The sequence below is a fragment of the Acipenser ruthenus genome, chromosome 14, assembly GCF_902713425.1.
Source record: "Acipenser ruthenus chromosome 14, fAciRut3.2 maternal haplotype, whole genome shotgun sequence".
Lineage (NCBI taxonomy): Eukaryota > Metazoa > Chordata > Actinopteri > Acipenseriformes > Acipenseridae > Acipenser > Acipenser ruthenus.
The window spans coordinates 260,590-277,500 of record NC_081202.1 but is presented as its reverse complement, the minus strand read 5'-3'; positions in this window follow the sequence as shown (position 1 = coordinate 277,500).

The window sequence follows — 16,911 nt, the reverse complement described above, 5'->3', positions numbered from 1 at the left end:
CTGGCGCTATTAGTTGAATAATTTTTTTTTTTTTTTTTTTACGTGGTGGTGGCGTGAACTTGATTGGTCCTGTGCAGAGCAGGGCAGGGCTGGCGCTATTAATTGAATATTTTTTTTTTTTTTTTATGTGGTGGTGGCGTGAACTTGATTGGTCCTGTGCAGAGCAGGGCAGGGCTGGCGCTATTAATTGAATATTTTTTTTTTTTTTTTTTTTTACGTGGTGGTGGCGTGAACTTGATTGGTCCTGTGCAGAGCAGGGCAGAGCAGGGCAGGGCTGGTGCTATTACTTGAATAATTTATTTTATTTATTTTTTTTTTACATGGTGGTGGCGTGAACTTGATTGGTCCTGTGCAGAGCAGGGCAGGGCTGGCGCTATTAGTTGAATAATTTTTTTTTTTTTTTTTTACGTGGTGGTGGCGTGAACTTGATTGGTCCTGTGCAGAGCAGGGCAGGGCTGGCGCTATTAATTGAATATTTTTTTTTTTTTTTTTTACGTGGTGGTGGCGTGAACTTGATTGGTCCTGTGCAGAGCAGGGCGAGCAGGGCAGGGCTGGCGCTATTACTTTAATAATTATTTTTATTTATTTTTTTTTTACGTGGTGGTGGCGTGAACTTGATTGGTCCTGTGCAGAGCAGGGCAGGGCTGGCGCTATTACTAGAATAATTTTTTTTTTTTTTTTTATAACGTGGTGGTGGCGTGAACTTGATTGGTCCTGTGCAGAGCAGGGCAGGGCTGGCGCTATTACTAGAATAATTTTTTTTTTTTTTTTTTAACGTGGTGGTGGCGTGAACTTGATTGGTCCTGTGCAGAGCAGGGCAGGGCTGGCGCTATTACTTGAATAATTTTTTTTTTTTTTTTTTTTTTACGTGGTGGTGGCGTGAACTTGATTGGTCCTGTGCAGAGCAGGGCAGGGCTGGCGCTATTAATTGAATATTTTGTTTTTTTTTTACGTGGTGGTGGCGTGAACTTGATTGGTCCTGTGCAGAGCAGGGCAGAGCAGGGCAGGGCTGGCGCTATTAATTGAATAATATTTTTATTTTTATTTTTTTTTACTTGGTGGTGGCGTGAACTTGATTGGTCCTGTGCAGAGCAGGGCAGGGCTGGCGCTAATAATTGAATAATTTTTTTTTTTTTTTTTTTTTTTAACGTGGTGGTGGCGTGAACTTGATTGGTCCTGTGCAGAGCAGGGCAGAGCAGGGCAGGGCTGGTGCTATTACTTGAATAATTTTTTTTTTTTTTTTTTTTTTTATGTGGTGGTGGCGTGAACTTGATTGGTCCTGTGCAGAGCAGGGCAGGGCTGGCGCTATTACTTGAATAATTTTTTTTTTTTTTTTTAACGTGGTGGTGGCGTGAACTTGATTGGTCCTGTGCAGAGCAGGGCAGGGCTGGCGCTATTAATTGAATATTTTGTTTTTTTTTTACGTGGTGGTGGCGTGAACTTGATTGGTCCTGTGCAGAGCAGGGCAGAGCAGGGCAGGGCTGGCGCTATTAATTGAATAATATTTTTATTTTTATTTTTTTTTACTTGGTGGTGGCGTGAACTTGATTGGTCCTGTGCAGAGCAGGGCAGGGCTGGCGCTAATAATTGAATAATTTTTTTTTTTTTTTTTTTTTTTAACGTGGTGGTGGCGTGAACTTGATTGGTCCTGTGCAGAGCAGGGCAGAGCAGGGCAGGGCTGGTGCTATTACTTGAATAATTTTTTTTTTTTTTTTTTTTTTTATGTGGTGGTGGCGTGAACTTGATTGGTCCTGTGCAGAGCAGGGCAGGGCTGGCGCTATTACTTGAATAATTTTTTTTTTTTTTTTTAACGTGGTGGTGGCGTGAACTTGATTGGTCCTGTGCAGAGCAGGGCAGGGCTGGCGCTATTACTTGAATAATTTTTTTTTTTTTTTTTTTTTTACCTGGTGGTGGCGTGAACTTGATTGGTCCTATGCAGAGCAGGGCAGAGCAGGGCAGGGCTGGCGCTATTACTTGAATATTTATTTATTTATTTTTTTTTTACGTGGTGGTGGCGTGAACTTGATTGGTCCTGTGCAGAGCAGGGCAGAGCAGGGCAGGGCTGGCGCTATTACTTGAATATTTTTTTTTTTTTTTTTTTTTTTTACGTGGTGGTGGCGTGAACTTGATTGGTCCTGTGCAGAGCATGGCAGGGCTGGCGCTATTAATTGAATAATTTTTTTTTTTTTTTTTTTTACATGGTGGTGGCGTGAACTTGATTGGTCCTGTGCAGAGCAGGGCAGAGCAGGGCAGGGCTGGCGCTATTACTTGAATATTTATTTATTTATTTTTTTTTTACGTGGTGGTGGCGTGAACTTGATTGGTCCTGTGCAGAGCAGGGCAGAGCAGGGCAGGGCTGGCGCTATTACTTGAATATCTTTTTTTTTTTTTTTTTTTTTACGTGGTGGTGGCGTGAACTTGATTGGTCCTGTGCAGAGCAGGGCAGGGCTGGCGCTATTACTTGAATAATTATTTATTTATTTATTTTTTTTACGTGGTGGTGGCGTGAACTTGATTGGTCCTCTGCAGAGCAGGGCAGGGCTGGCGTTATTACTTGAATATTTTTTTTTTTTTTTTTTTTTTACGTGGTGGTGGCGTGAAATTGATCGGTCCTGTGCAGAGCAGGGCAGGGCTGGCGCTATTAATTGAATAATTTTTTTTTTTTTTTTTTTACGTGGTGGTGGCGTGAACTTGATTGGTCCTGTGCAGAGCAGGGCATGGCTGGCCCTATTACTTGAATTATTTTTTTATTTATTTATTTTTTTACGTGGTGGTGGCGAGAACTTGATTGGTCCTGTGCAGAGCAGGGCAGGGCTGGCGCTATTAATTGAATATTTTTTTTTTTTTTTTTTTTATACGTGGTGGTGGCGTGAACTTGATTGGTCCTGTGCAGAGCAGGGCAGGGCTTTCGCTATTAGTTGAATAATTTTTTTTTTTTTTTTTTTACGTGGTGGTGGCGTGAACTTGATTGGTCCTGTGCAGAGCAGGGCAGGGCTTTCGCTATTAGTTGAATAATTTTTTTTTTTTTTTTTTTATACGTGGTGGTGGCGTGAACTTGATTGGTCCTGTGCAGAGCAGGGCAGGGCTTTCGCTATTAGTTGAATAATTTTTTTTTTTTTTTTTTTACGTGGTGGTGGCGTGAACTTGATTGGTCCTGTGCAGAGCAGGGCAGGGCTTTCGCTATTAGTTGAATAATTTTTTTTTTTTTTTTTTTTTACGTGGTGGTGGCGTGAACTTGATTGGTCCTGTGCAGAGTAGGGCAGAGCAGGGCAGGGCTGGCGTTATTACTTGAATATTTTTTTTTTTTTTTTTTTTTTTTACGTGGTGGTGGCGTGAACTTGATTGGTCCTCTGCAGAGCAGGGCAGAGCAGGGCAGGGCTGGCGCTATTAATTGAATCATTTTTTTTTTTTTTTTTTTACGTTGTGGTGGCGTGAACTTGATTGGTCCTGTGCAGAGCAGGGCAGGGCTGGCGCTATTAATTGAATAATTTTTTTTTTTTACGTGGTGGTGGCGTGAACTTGATTGGTCCTGTGCAGAGCAGGGCAGGGCTTTTGCTATTAGTTGAATAATTTTTTTTTTTTTTTTTTTTTTTACGTGGTGGTGTCGTGAACTTGATTGGTCCTGTGCAGAGCAGGGCAGGGCTTTCGCTATTAGTTGAATATTTTTTTTTTTTTTTTTTTGTTACGTGGTTGTGGCGTGAACTTGATTGGTCCTGTGCAGAGCAGGGCAGAGCAGGGCAGGGCTGGCGTTATTACTTGAATATTTATTTATTTATTTTTTTTTTTGTTACGTGGTGGTGGCGTGAACTTGATTGGTCCTGTGCAGAGCAGGGCAGAGCAGGGCAAGGCTGGCGTTATTACTTGAATATTTTTTTTTTTTTTTTTTTTTACGTGGTGGTGGCGTGAACTTGATTGGTCTGTGCAGAGCAGGGCGAGCAGGGCAGGGCTGTCGCTATTACTTGAATATTTTTTTTTTTTTTTTTTTTTACGTGGTGGTGGCGTGACCTTGATTGGTCTGTGCAGAGCAGGGCGAGCAGGGCAGGGCTGTCGCTATTACTTGAATATTTTTTTTTTTTTTTTTTTTACGTGGTGGTGGCGTGAACTTGATTGGTCCTGTGCAGAGCAGGGCAGGGCTGGCGCTATTAATTGAATAATTTTTTTTTTTTTTTTTTTTTACGTGGTGGTGGCGTGAACTTGATTGGTCCTGTGCAGAGCAGGGCATAGCAGGGCAGGGCTGGCGTTATTACTTGAATAATTTTTTTTTTTTTTTTTTTTTACGTGGTGGTGGCGTGAACTTGATTGGTCCTGTGCAGAGCAGGGCAGGGCTGGCACTATTAATTGAATAATTTTTTTTTTTTTTTTTTTACGTGGTGGTGGCGTGAACTTGATTGGTCCTGTGCAGAGCAGGGCAGGGCTTTCGCTATTAGTTGAATAATTTATTTATTTATTTTTTTTACGTGGTGGTGGCGTGAACTTGATTGGTCCTGTGCAGAGCAGGGCAGGGCTGGCGCTATTAATTGAATAATTTTTTTTTTTTTTTTTTTTACGTGGTGGTGGCGTGAACTTGATTGGTCCTGTGCAGAGCAGGGCAGGGCTGGCGCTATTAATTGAATAATTTTTTTTTTTTTTTACGTGGTGGTGTCGTGAACTTGATTGGTCCTGTGCAGAGCAGGGCAGGGCTTTCGCTATTAGTTGAATATTTTTTTTTTTTTTTTTTTGTTACGTGGTTGTGGCGTGAACTTGATTGGTCCTGTGCAGAGCAGGGCAGAGCAGGGCAGGGCTGGCGTTATTACTTGAATATTTATTTATTTTTTTTTTTTTTTGTTACGTGGTGGTGGCGTGAACTTGATTGGTCCTGTGCAGAGCAGGGCAGAGCAGGGCAAGGCTGGCGTTATTACTTGAATATTTTTTTTTTTTTTTTTTTTTACGTGGTGGTGGCGTGAACTTGATTGGTCTGTGCAGAGCAGGGCGAGCAGGGCAGGGCTGTCGCTATTACTTGAATATTTTTTTTTTTTTTTTTTTTTACGTGGTGGTGGCGTGACCTTGATTGGTCTGTGCAGAGCAGGGCGAGCAGGGCAGGGCTGTCGCTATTACTTGAATATTTTTTTTTTTTTTTTTTTTACGTGGTGGTGGCGTGAACTTGATTGGTTCTGTGCAGAGCAGGGCAGGGCTGGCGCTATTAATTGAATAATTTTTTTTTTTTTTTTTTTTTACGTGGTGGTGGCGTGAACTTGATTGGTCCTGTGCAGAGCAGGGCATAGCAGGGCAGGGCTGGCACTATTAATTGAATAATTTTTTTTTTTTTTTTTTTACGTGGTGGTGGCGTGAACTTGATTGGTCCTGTGCAGAGCAGGGCAGGGCTGGCGCTATTACTTGAATCATTTTTTTTTTTTATTTTTTTTTACGTGGTGGTGGCGTGAACTTGATTGGTCCTGTGCAGAGCAGGGCAGGGCTAGCGCTATTAATTGAATAATTTTTTTTTTTTTTTTACATGGTGGTGGCGTGAACTTGATTGGTCCTGTGCAGAGCAGGGCAGAGCAGGGCAGGGCTGGCGCTATTAATTGAATAATATTTTTATTTTTTATTTTTTTTACGTGGTGGTGGCGTGAACTTGATTGGTCCTGTGCAGAGCAGGGCAGGGCTGGCGCTATTAATTGAATAAATTTTTTTTTTTTTTTTTTTTTTAACGTGGTGGTGGCGTGAACTTGATTGGTCCTGTGCAGAGCAGGGCAGAGCAGGGCAGGGCTGGTGCTATTACTTGAATAATTTTTTTTTTTTTTTTTTTTTTATGTGGTGGTGGCGTGAACTTGATTGGTCCTGTGCAGAGCAGGGCAGGGCTGGCGCTATTAATTGAATAATATTTTTTTTTTTTTTTTTTACGTGGTGGTGGCGTGAACTTGATTGGTCCTGTGCAGAGCAGGGCAGAGCAGGGTAGGGCTGGCGTTATTACTTGAATAATTTTTTTTTTTTTTTTTTTACGTGGTGGTGGCGTGAACTTGATTGGTCCTGTGCAGAGCAGGGCAGGGCTGGTGCTATTACTTGAATAATTTTTTTTTTTTTTTTTTTTACGTGGTGGTGGCGTGAACTTGATTGGTCCTGTGCAGAGCAGGGCAGGGCTGGCGCTATTAATTTAATCATTTTTTTTTTTTTTTTACATGGTGGTGGCGTGAACTTGATTGGTCCTGTGCAGAGCAGGGCAGAGCAGGGCAGGGCTGGCGCTATTAATTGAATAATATTTTTATTTTTTATTTTTTTTACGTGGTGGTGGCGTGAACTTGATTGGTCCTGTGCAGAGCAGGGCAGGGCTGGCGCTATTAATTGAATAAATTTTTTTTTTTTTTTTTTTTTTAACGTGGTGGTGGCGTGAACTTGATTGGTCCTGTGCAGAGCAGGGCAGAGCAGGGCAGGGCTGGTGCTATTACTTGAATAATTTTTTTTTTTTTTTTTTTTTTTATGTGGTGGTGGCGTGAACTTGATTGGTCCTGTGCAGAGCAGGGCAGGGCTGGCGCTATTAATTGAATAATATTTTTTTTTTTTTTTTTTACGTGGTGGTGGCGTGAACTTGATTGGTCCTGTGCAGAGCAGGGCAGAGCAGGGTAGGGCTGGCGTTATTACTTGAATAATTTTTTTTTTTTTTTTTTTACGTGGTGGTGGCGTGAACTTGATTGGTCCTGTGCAGAGCAGGGCAGGGCTGGCGCTATTACTTGAATAATTTTTTTTTTTTTTTTTTTTACGTGGTGGTGGCGTGAACTTGATTGGTCCTGTGCAGAGCAGGGCAGGGCTGGCGCTATTAATTGAATCATTTTTTTTTTTTTTTTTTTACGTGGTGGTGGCGTGAACTTGATTGGTCCTGTGCAGAGCAGGGCAGGGCTTTCGCTATTAGTTGAATAATTTATTTATTTATTTTTTTTACGTGGTGGTGGCGTGAACTTGATTGGTCCTGTGCAGAGCAGGGCAGGGCTGGCGCTATTAATTGAATAATTTTTTTTTTTTTTTTTTTACGTGGTGGTGGCGTGAACTTGATTGGTCCTGTGCAGAGCAGGGCAGGGCTGGCGCTATTAATTGAATAATTTTTTTTTTTTTTTACGTGGTGGTGGCGTGAACTTGATTGGTCCTGTGCAGAGCAGTGCAGGGCTGGCGCTATTAATTGAATAATATTTTTTTTTTTTTTTTTTTACGTGGTGGTGGCGTGAACTTGATTGGTCCTGTGCAGAGCAGGGCAGGGCTGGCGCTATTAATTGAATAATATTTTTTTTTTTTTTTTTTTTATGTGGTGGTGGTGTGAACTTGATTGGTCCTGTGCAGAGCAGGGCGAGCAGGGCAGGGCTGGCGCTATTAATTGAATAATTTTTTTTTTTTTTTTTTACGTGGTGGTGGCGTGAACTTGATTGGTCCTGTGCAGAGCAGGGCAGGGCTGGCGCTATTACTGGAATAATTTTTTTTTTTTTTTTTTTTTTTACGTGGTGGTGGCGTGAACTTGATTGGTCCTGTGCAGAGCAGGGCAGGGCTGGCGCTATTAATTGAATAATTTTTTTTTTTTTGACGTGGTGGTGGCGTGAACTTGATTGGTCCTGTGCAGAGCAGGGCAGGGCTTTCGCTATTAGTTGAATAATTTTTTTTTTTTTTTTTTTTTACGTGGTGGTGGCGTGAACTTGATTGGTCCTGTGCAGAGCAGGGCAGGGCTGGCGCTATTAATTGAATAATTTTTTTTTTTTTTTTTTTTTTACGTGGTGGTGGCGTGAACTTGACTGGTCCTGTGCAGAGCAGGGCAGGGCTGGCGTTATTACTTGAATAATTTTTTTTTTTTTTTTTTTTTTTTACATGGTGGTGGCGTGAACTTGATTGGTCCTGTGCAGAGCAGGGCAGAGCAGGGCAGGGCTGGTGCTATTACTTGAATAATTATTTATTTTTATTTTTTTTTATGTGGTGGTGGCGTGAACTTGATTGGTCCTGTGCAGAGCAGGGCAGGGCTGGCGCTATTAATTGAATAATTTTTTTTTTTTTTTTTTAAGTGGTGGTGGCGTGAACTTGATTGGTCCTGTGCAGAGCAGGGCAGAGCAGGGTAGGGCTGGCGTTATTACTTGAATAATTTTTTTTTTTTTTTTTTTTTACGTGGTGGTGGAGTGAACTTGATTGGTCCTGTGCAGAGCAGGGCAGGGCTGGCGCTATTACTTGAATAATTTTTTTTTTTTTTTTTTACATGGTGGTGGCGTGAACTTGATTGGTCCTGTGCAGAGCAGGGCAGGGCTTTCGCTATTAGTTGAATAATTTTTTTTTTTTTTACGTGGTGGTGGCGTGAACTTGATTGGTCCTGTGCAGAGCAGGGCAGGGCTGGCGCTATTAATTGAATAATTTTTTTTTTTTTTTTTTTACGTGGTGGTGGCGTGAACTTGATTGGTCCTGTGCAGAGCAGGGCAGGGCTGGTGCTATTACTTGAATAATTTATTTTTATTTTTTTTTTACGTGGTGGTGGCGTGAACTTGATTGGTCCTGTGCAGAGCAGGGCAGAGCAGGGCATGGCTGGCGCTATTACTTGAATAATTTTTTTTTTTTTTTTTTACGTGGTGGTGGCGTGAACTTGATTGGTCCTGTGCAGAGCAGGGCAGAGCAGGGCATGGCTGGCGCTATTACTTGAATAATTTTTTTTTTTTTTTTTTTTACGTGGTGGTGGCGTGAACTTGATTGGTCCTGTGCAGAGCAGGGCAGGGCTTTCGTTATTAGTTGAATAATTTTTTTTTTTTTTACGTGGTGGTGGCGTGAACTTGATTGGTCCTGTGCAGAGCAGGGCAGGGCTGGCGCTATTAATTGAATAATTTTTTTTTTTTTTTTTTTACGTGGTGGTGGCGTGAACTTGATTGGTCCTGTGCAGAGCAGGGCAGGGCTGGTGCTATTACTTGAATAATTTATTTTTATTTTTTTTTTACGTGGTGGTGGCGTGAACTTGATTGGTCCTGTGCAGAGCAGGGCAGAGCAGGGCATGGCTGGCGCTATTACTTGAATAATTTTTTTTTTTTTTTTTTACGTGGTGGTGGCGTGAACTTGATTGGTCCTGTGCAGAGCAGGGCAGAGCAGGGCATGGCTGGCGCTATTACTTGAATAATTTTTTTTTTTTTTTTTTTTACGTGGTGGTGGCGTGAACTTGATTGGTCCTCTGCAGAGCAGGGCAGGGCTGGCGCTATTAAATTTTTTTTTTTTTTTTTTTTTACGTGGTGGTGGCGTGAACTTGATTGGTCCTGTGCAGAGCAGGGCAGGGCTGGCGCTATTACTTGAATAATTTATTTATTTATTTTTTTTTACGTGGTGGTGGCGTGAACTTGATTGGTCCTGTGCAGAGCAGGGCAGAGCAGGTCATGGCTGGCGCTATTACTTGAATAATTTTATTTTTTTTTTTTTTTTACGTGGTGGTGGCGTGAACTTGATTGGTCCTGTGCAGAGCAGGGCAGGGCTGGCGCTATTACTTGAATTTTTTTTTTTTTTTTTTTTTTTACGTGGTGGTGGCTTGAACTTGATTGGTCCTGTGCAGAGTAGGGCAGAGCAGGGCAGGGCTGGCGCTATTACTTGAATAATTTTATTTATTTTTTTACGTGGTGGTGGCGTGAACTTGATTGGTCCTGTGCAGAGCAGGACAGGGCTGGCGCTATTACTTGAATAATTTTTATTTTATTTTTATTTTTTACGTGGTGGTGGAGTGAACTTGATTGGTCCTGTGCAGAGCAGGGCGAGCAGGGCAGGGCTGGCGCTATTACTTGAATAATTTTTTTTTTTTTTTTTTTACGTGGTGGTGGCGTGAACTTGATTGGTCCTGTGCAGAGCAGGGCGAGCAGGGCAGGGCTGGCGCTATTCAATAATTTTTTTTTTTTTTACGTGGTGGTGGCGTGAACTTGATTGGTCCTGTGCAGAGCAGGGCAGGGCTGGCGCTATTACTTGAATAATTTTTTTTTTTTTTTTTTTTTTACGTGGTGGTGGCGTGAACTTGATTGGTCCTGTGCAGAGCAGGGCAGGGCTGGCGCTATTACTTGAATAATTTTTTTTTTTTTTTTTTTTTTTACGTGGTGGTGGCGTGAACTTGATTGGTCCGGTGCAGAGCAGGGCAGAGCAGGGCAGGGCTGGCGCTATTAATTGAATAATTTTTTTTTTTTTTTTTTTTACGTGGTGGTGACGTGAACTTGATTGGTCCTGTGCAGAGCAGGGCAGGGCTGGCGCTATTACTTGAATAATTTTTTTTTTTTTTTTTTACGTGGTGGTGGCGTGAACTTGATTGGTCCTGTGCAGAGCAGGGCAGGGCTGGCGCTATTAATTGAATAATTTTTTTTTTTTTTTTTACCTGGTGGTGGCGTGAACTTGATTGGTCCTGTGTAGAGCAGGGCAGGGCTGGCGCTATTACTTGAATAATTTTTTTTTTTTTTTTTTTTTTTTACGTGGTGGTGGTGTGAACTTGATTGGTCCTGTACAGAGCAGGGCAGGGCTGGCGCTATTAATTGAATCATTTTTTTTTTTTTTACGTGGTGGTGGCGTGAATTTGATTGTTCCTGTGCAGAGAAGGGCAGGGCTGGCGCTATTACTTGAATAATTTTTTTTTTTTTTTTTTTTTTACGTGGTGGTGGCGTGAACTTGATTGGTCCTGTGCAGAGCAGGGCGAGCAGGGCAGGGCTGGCGCTATTCAATAATTTTTTTTTTTTTTTTACGTGGTGGTGGCGTGAACTTGATTGGTCCTGTGCAGAGCAGGGCAGGGCTGGCGCTATTACTTGAATAATTTTTTTTTTTTTTTTTTTTTTTACGTGGTGGTGGCGTGAACTTGATTGGTCCTGTGCAGAGCAGGGCAGGGCTGGCGCTATTACTTGAATAATTTTTTTTTTTTTTTTTTTTTTTTACGTGGTGGTGGCGTGAACTTGATTGGTCCGGTGCAGAGCAGGGCAGAGCAGGGCAGGGCTGGCGCTATTAATTGAATAATTTTTTTTTTTTTTTTTTTTACGTGGTGGTGACGTGAACTTGATTGGTCCTGTGCAGAGCAGGGCAGGGCTGGCGCTATTACTTGAATAATTTTTTTTTTTTTTTTTTTACGTGGTGGTGGCGTGAACTTGATTGGTCCTGTGCAGAGCAGGGCAGGGCTGGCGCTATTAATTGAATAATTTTTTTTTTTTTTTTTTACCTGGTGGTGGCGTGAACTTGATTGGTCCTGTGTAGAGCAGGGCAGGGCTGGCGCTATTACTTGAATAATTATTATTTTTTTTTTTTTTTTACGTGGTGGTGGTGTGAACTTGATTGGTCCTGTACAGCGCAGGGCAGGGCTGGCGCTATTAATTGAATCATTTTTTTTTTTTTTTACGTGGTGGTGGCGTGAATTTGATTGTTCCTGTGCAGAGAAGGGCAGGGCTGGCGCTATACTTGAATAATTTTTTTTTTTTTTTTTACGTGGTGGTGGCGTGAACTTGATTGGTCCTGTGCAGAGCAGGGCAGGGCTGGCGTTATTACTTGAATAATTTTTTTTTTTTTTACGTGGTGGTGGCGTGAACTTGATTGGTCCTGTGCAGAGCAGGGCAGGGATGGCGCTATTAATTGAATCATTTTTTTTTTTTTTTACGTGGTGGTGGCGTGAATTTGATTGTTCCTGTGCAGAGAAGGGCAGGGCTGGCGCTATTACTTGAATAATTTTTTTTTTTTTTTTTTTTACGTGGTGGTGGCGTGAACTTGATTGGTCCTGTGCAGAGCAGGGCGAGCAGGGCAGGGCTGGCGCTATTACTTCAAAATTTTTTTTTTTTTTTACGTGGTGGTGGCGTGAACTTGATTGGTCCTGTGCAGAGCAGGGCGAGCAGGGCAGGGCTGGCGCTATTACTTAAATTTTTTTTTTTTTTTTTTTTTTTTACGTGGTGGTGGCGTGAACTTGATTGGTCCTGTGCAGAGCAGGGCGAGCAGGGCAGGGCTGGCGCTATTACTTCAAAATTTTTTTTTTTTTTTTTTTTTTTTTACGTGGTGGTGGCGTGAACTTGATTGGTACTGTGCAGAGCAGGGCAGGGCTGGCGCTATTACTTGAATAATTTTTTTTTTTTTTACGTGGTGGTGGCGTGAACTTGATTGGTCCTGTGCAGAGCAGGGCGAGCAGGGCAGGGCTGGCGCTAATACTTCAATAATTTTTTTTTTTTTTTTTTACGTGGTGGTGGCGTGAACTTGATTGGTCCTGTGCAGAGCAGGGCGAGCAGGGCAGGGCTGGCGCTATTACTTCAAAATTTTTTTTTTTTTTTTTTTTTTTTTTTTACGTGGTGGTGGCGTGAACTTGATTGGTCCTGTGCAGAGCAGGGCGAGCAGGGCAGGGCTGGCGCTATTACTTCAAAATTTTTTTTTTTTTTTTTTTTTTTACGTGGTGGTGGCGTGAACTTGATTGGTCCTGTGCAGAGCAGGGCGAGCAGGGCAGGGCTGGCGCTATTACTTCAAAAATTTTTTTTTTTTTTTTTTTTACGTGGTGGTGGCGTGAACTTGATTGGTCCTGTGCAGAGCAGGGCGAGCAGGGCAGGGCTGGCGCTATTACTTCAAAAATTTTTTTTTTTTTTACGTGGTGGTGGCGTGAACTTGATTGGTCCTGTGCAGAGCAGGGCGAGCAGGGCAGGGCTGGCGCTATTACTTAAATTTTTTTTTTTTTTTTTTTTTTTTACGTGGTGGTGGCGTGAACTTGATTGGTCCTGTGCAGAGCAGGGCGAGCAGGGCAGGGCTGGCGCTATTACTTCCAAATTTTTTTTTTTTTTTTTTTTTTTTTACGTGGTGGTGGCGTGAACTTGATTGGTACTGTGCAGAGCAGGGCAGGGCTGGCGCTATTACTTGAATAATTTTTTTTTTTTTTACGTGGTGGTGGCGTGAACTTGATTGGTCCTGTGCAGAGCAGGGCGAGCAGGGCAGGGCTGGCGCTAATACTTCAATAATTTTTTTTTTTTTTTTTTACGTGGTGGTGGCGTGAACTTGATTGGTCCTGTGCAGAGCAGGGCGAGCAGGGCAGGGCTGGCGCTATTACTTCAAAATTTTTTTTTTTTTTTTTTTTTTTTTTTTACGTGGTGGTGGCGTGAACTTGATTGGTCCTGTGCAGAGCAGGGCGAGCAGGGCAGGGCTGGCGCTATTACTTCAAAATTTTTTTTTTTTTTTTTTTTTTTACGTGGTGGTGGCGTGAACTTGATTGGTCCTGTGCAGAGCAGGGCGAGCAGGGCAGGGCTGGCGCTATTACTTCAAAAATTTTTTTTTTTTTTTTTTTTACGTGCTGGTGGCGTGAACTTGATTGGTCCTGTGCAGAGCAGGGCGAGCAGGGCAGGGCTGGCGTTATTACTTCAAAAAAATTTTTTTTTTTTTTTTTTTTTACGTGGTGGTGGCGTGAACTTGATTGGTCCTGTGCAGAGCAGGGCAGGGCTGGCGCTATTACTTCAAAATTTTTTTTTTTTTTTACGTGGTGGTGGCGTGAACTTGATTGGTCCTGTGCAGAGCAGGGCGAGCAGGGCAGGGCTGGCGCTATTACTTTAAAAATTTTTTTTTTTTTTTTTTTTTTTACGTGGTGGTGGCGTGAACTTGATTGGTACTGTGCAGAGCAGGGCAGGGCTGGCGCTATTACTTGAATAATTTTTTTTTTTTTTTTTTTTACGTGGTGGTGGCGTGAACTTGATTGGTCCTGTGCAGAGCAGGGCGAGCAGGGCAGGGCTGGCGCTATTACTTCAAAAATTTTTTTTTTTTTTACGTGGTGGTGGCGTGAACTTGATTGGTCCTGTGCAGAGCAGGGCGAGCAGGGCAGGGCTGGCGCTATTACTTAAATTTTTTTTTTTTTTTTTTTTTTTTACGTGGTGGTGGCGTGAACTTGATTGGTCCTGTGCAGAGCAGGGCGAGCAGGGCAGGGCTGGCGCTATTACTTCAAAATTTTTTTTTTTTTTTTTTTTTTTTTACGTGGTGGTGGCGTGAACTTGATTGGTACTGTGCAGAGCAGGGCAGGGCTGGCGCTATTACTTGAATAATTTTTTTTTTTTTTACGTGGTGGTGGCGTGAACTTGATTGGTCCTGTGCAGAGCAGGGCGAGCAGGGCAGGGCTGGCGCTAATACTTCAATAATTTTTTTTTTTTTTTTTACGTGGTGGTGGCGTGAACTTGATTGGTCCTGTGCAGAGCAGGGCGAGCAGGGCAGGGCTGGCGCTATTACTTCAAAATTTTTTTTTTTTTTTTTTTTTTTTTTTTACGTGGTGGTGGCGTGAACTTGATTGGTCCTGTGCAGAGCAGGGCGAGCAGGGCAGGGCTGGCGGTATTACTTCAAAATTTTTTTTTTTTTTTTTTTTTTTACGTGGTGGTGGCGTGAACTTGATTGGTCCTGTGCAGAGCAGGGCGAGCAGGGCAGGGCTGGCGCTATTACTTCAAAAATTTTTTTTTTTTTTTTTTTTTACGTGCTGGTGGCGTGAACTTGATTGGTCCTGTGCAGAGCAGGGCGAGCAGGGCAGGGCTGGCGTTATTACTTCAAAAAAATTTTTTTTTTTTTTTTTTTTTACGTGGTGGTGGCGTGAACTTGATTGGTACTGTGCAGAGCAGGGCAGGGCTGGCGCTATTACTTGAATAATTTTTTTTTTTTTTTTTTTTACGTGGTGGTGGCGTGAACTTGATTGGTCCTGTGCAGAGCAGGGCGAGCAGGGCAGGGCTGGCGCTATTACTTCAAATTTTTTTTTTTTTTTTACGTGGTGGTGGCGTGAACTTGATTGGTCCTGTGCAGAGCAGGGCGAGCAGGGCAGGGCTGGCGCTATTACTTTAAAAATTTTTTTTTTTTTTTTTTTTTTTACGTGGTGGTGGCGTGAACTTGATTGGTCCTGTGCAGAGCAGGGCGAGCAGGGCAGGGCTGGCGCTATTACTTCAAAAAATTTTTTTTTTTTTTTTTTTTTTACGTGGTGGTGGCGTGAACTTGATTGGTACTGTGCAGAGCAGGGCAGGGCTGGCCCTATTACTTGAATAATTTTTTTTTTTTTTTTTTTTTTACGTGGTGGTGGCGTGAACTTGATTGGTCCTGTGCAGAGCAGGGCGAGCAGGGCAGGGCTGGCGCTAATACTTCAATAATTTTTTTTTTTTTTTTTTTTTTTACGTGGTGGTGGCGTGAACTTGATTGGTACTGTGCAGAGCAGGGCAGGGCTGGCGCTATTACTTGAATAATTTTTTTTTTTTTTTTTTTTTTTACGTGGTGGTGGCGTGAACTTGATTGGTCCTGTGCAGAGCAGGGCGAGCAGGGCAGGGCTGGCGCTAATACTTCAATAATTTTTTTTTTTTTTTTTTTACGTGGTGGTGGCGTGAACTTGATTGGTCCTGTGCAGAGCAGGGCGAGCAGGGCAGGGCTGGCGCTATTACTTGAATAATTTTTTTTTTTTTTTTTTTTTTACGTGGTGGTGGCGTGAACTTGATTGGTCCTGTGCAGAGCAGGGCAGGGCTGGCGCTATTACTTCAAAATTTTTTTTTTTTTTTTACGTGGTGGTGGCGTGAACTTGATTGGTCCTGTGCAGAGCAGGGCGAGCAGGGCAGGGCTGGCGCTATTACTTCAAAAATTTTTTTTTTTTTTTTTTTTTTTACGTGGTGGTGGCGTGAACTTGATTGGTCCTGTGCAGAGCAGGGCGAGCAGGGCAGGGCTGGCGCTATTACTTCAAAATTTTTTTTTTTTTTTTTTTACGTGGTGGTGGCGTGAACTTGATTGGTACTGTGCAGAGCAGGGCAGGGCTGGCGCTATTACTTGAATAATTTTTTTTTTTTTTTTTTTTTTTACGTGGTGGTGGCGTGAACTTGATTGGTCCTGTGCAGAGCAGGGCGAGCAGGGCAGGGCTGGCGCTATTACTTCAATAATTTTTTTTTTTTTTTTTTTACGTGGTGGTGGCGTGAACTTGATTGGTCCTGTGCAGAGCAGGGCGAGCAGGGCAGGGCTGGCGCTATTACTTGAATAAATTTTTTTTTTTTTTTTTTTTTACGTGGTGGTGGCGTGAACTTGATTGGTCCTGTGCAGAGCAGGGCGAGCAGGGCAGGCCTGGCGCTATTACTTGAATAATTTTTTTTTTTTTTTTTTTTTTTACGTGGTGGTGGCGTGAACTTGATTGGTCCTGTGCAGAGCAGGGCAGGGCTGGCGCTATTACTTCAAAATTTTTTTATTTTATTTTTTTTTACGTGCTGGTGGCGTGAACTTGATTGGTCCTGTGCAGAGCAGGGCGAGCAGGGCAGGGCTGGCGCTATTACTTCAAAAATTTTTTTTTTTTTTTTTTTTACGTGGTGGTGGCGTGAACTTGATTGGTACTGTGCAGAGCAGGGCGAGCAGGGCAGGGCTGGCGCTATTACTTCAAAAAATTTTTTTTTTTTTTTTTTTTACGTGGTGGTGGCGTGAACTTGATTGGTCCTGTGCAGAGCAGGGCGAGCAGGGCAGGGCTGGCGCTATTACTTGAATAATTTTTTTTTTTTTTTTTTTTTTACGTGGTGGTGGCGTGAACTTGATTGGTCCTGTGCAGAGCAGGGCGAGCAGGGCAGGGCTGGCGCTATTACTTCAAAAATTTTTATTTATTTTTTTTTTTTTACGTGGTGGTGGCGTGAACTTGATTGGTACTGTGCAGAGCAGGGCAGGGCTGGCGCTATTACTTGAATATTTATTTATTTTTATTTTTTTTTACGTGGTGGTGGCGTGAACTTGATTGGTACTGTGCAGAGCAGGGCAGGGCTGGCGCTATTACTTGAATATTTTTTTTTTTTTTTTTTTTTTTACGTGGTGGTGGCGTGAACTTGATTGGTACTGTGCAGAGCAGGGCAGGGCTGGCGCTATTACTTGAATATTTTTTTTTTTTTTTTTTTTTTTACGTGGTGGTGGCGTGAACTTGATTGGTCCTGTGCAGAGCAGGGCGAGCAGGGCAGGGCTGGCGCTATTACTTCAAAATTTTTTTTTTTTTTT